Source organism: Lottia gigantea (assembly GCF_000327385.1).
Source record: "Lottia gigantea unplaced genomic scaffold LOTGIsca_416, whole genome shotgun sequence".
In the NCBI taxonomy this organism is placed as follows: domain Eukaryota; kingdom Metazoa; phylum Mollusca; class Gastropoda; family Lottiidae; genus Lottia; species Lottia gigantea.
In genome coordinates, this window is record NW_008709447.1 from 2,085 (window position 1) to 4,392 (window position 2,308).

The following is a 2,308-nucleotide window of genomic DNA, read 5'->3' on the forward strand; positions in this document are numbered from 1 at the left end:
AGAGAGAGAGAGAGAGAGAGAGAGAGAGAGAGAGAGAGAGAGAGAGAGAGAGAAAAAAAAAAAAAAAAAAAAATTTTCCCATCCCCTGCCCTCTCTCGGGGAAGGCGAGGACGAAACTGGTGCTCGCCGGCCACTTTTACTCGGAATCGCCGAGGAAGATGTTTGGTGTCAAGCGAAAATTGGGGTATACCTACTTNTCATAAAATTTCCCTTGCTATAGGAAGGACAGATGGAAGGTGTCAAGCGAACGTTGAGGTATACCCACTTTTCATAAATTTTCCCTTACTATGGGAGAGGCAGTTGGCTGGTCCTCGGTCAATAGAGGTAGAGTGTCGTTTCGATGGTGAGTGCGAGTCGGATTTCTGCGAGTGCAGTGAATTACCTTCTACGTATCTCTCGGTCGTCTTCCCTTCCTCTGGGTCTCTTGGTTGGTCGGTCGGTCGCTCAGCTCCGGACGGTCGTCGGTTGGTCGGTCGGTCGGTCGGTCGGTCGGTCGGTCGGTCGTAGTTTGGTGTTTCGGCGAGTGCTCGTGTGGCGATAGTGGGACGCCGGCATGCTCTGGGAGAGGCCTACCTTGCTCGGTGGATCTTCGCTTGGGTGTGTTGCGTGTTGCCTTCTAGGGTGTCTAGGCCAGTTACCAATGCGGATGGACCTTTGTTCAGCCGTGGTTCCTGCTGCGGGCTCTGGTTGGTGGACGTGGCTATCTTCGGCTGGGATTCGTCTCCGTGCTTTGATTTGTTCCTCCTCGACTTGCTGGGTTTCATCCGTTACGTCGCTGCTGCGGGTTCCTCGTCGTGTCCTTCTCTTCGGCCGGTTCGAGTGCGTTATCTTTGAAGGCAACGATGCGGTCGGAAGGCGGGGGAACGTTTTTACCGTTTTCTCGTCCAGTTACCGCGTACCTTTGCACGATCCAAGGCGAGATGGAGACGGTGGGACGGTGGAGGTTCTCTCACTGACACTGTCCGTGGTCGCCGGCGGTCGAAGCAGGCTGAGGTAGATTAGTTTCGGCCGAGTTTTGCCTCTTCTGTCGGTGGAAACGAAATGTTCCAGTGTACGCCTACACAGCGGGACAGACTGGCTGGTCCGATATCTTTGAAGCGAATCTACAACTCACGGTCTCCCGGTAATCGCCTCCTTGCTAGCGGCACAGTGTACCCGAGTCGGTGTGAATGAGAATTTTCTCTCGTGACCACGGACCGGCGCTCGTCGTGGCAACTGGCGTGTTCACCCTCAGGTGTTGGAGACCGTTCAAAGCCGCAGACGCCCCTGGCCCGTGCGAGAGACGATCTTTTCTCGCCTGGAAGAGAGGGGGAAGTAGTCATGGCCAGTCTGCCTCTGCCGATCTTTCGAGCTTTCGCAGGAGCTAAGGAGTAGACGGAAGGGAAGAGTCGGGGGGGGTCGTCGCGAGATGTTCTCTCTCTCTTTTCCCCCCTCCATTCGCTCTGGTTGCTTCGACGGGGTCTCGACGGAACGACGTTGTGAACGAGGCCGCTCGGAGGTGTTGGTTCCCCTGTTCTAACGCCACCGACGGTCGCCTCTTCAGAGCCACTGTAGCTGACCGTCGCTCTTATTCGGTGCCACCAGCGCGACTTTCGTTTCGGCGAAGGGAACCTGGGGGGGCCTTCTGCGAACGGCGCCTTTGGTTTAAACTCTGTGGAGCGTTTCTCGTGGTTTCTCCGAGAGAAAGGAAGGCTATCTGGTTGATCCTGCCAGTGATCATATGCTTGTCTCANAGCTTAAGCCATGCAAGTCTAAGTTCAGGCTTGTTCCTTTCGGGGAGCGAGCCGAAACTGCGAACGGCTCATTAGTCAGATAAGGTTCCTTGGCTAAAAGCGGGTCGGTTTTAATGGATAACTGTGGTAATTCTAGAGCTAATACATGCAACGCACCGTGGTCCCCGTAGTCTTCTCGTCTCGGGGAAACGGCATTTATTCTCTGGACCAGATCGCCCTAGCCTGCGAAGCTACCGTCAAAAGTAGCGACGGGGCGAAGCGACAAGTGTTGAAATCCGAATAACTGTGCCGATCGCGGGGTCTTTCCGGGCCCCCGACGACTTTGCCATGAAGTGTCTGTCCCATCAATTGGCGATGGTCGGCGACCTGCCTACCACGGTGTTGACGGGTAACGGGGAATCAGGGTTCGATTCCGGAGAGGGAGCCTGCGAAACGGCTACCACCTCCAAGGAGGGCAGCAGGCGCGCAACTTACCCAATCCCGACACGGGGAGGTAGTGACGAAAAATAACGTGGCGGGGCCCTTTCGTGGTCGCCGCGGGCGGAATGAGCGCAATTTAAAAGAGTGTGCGAGGA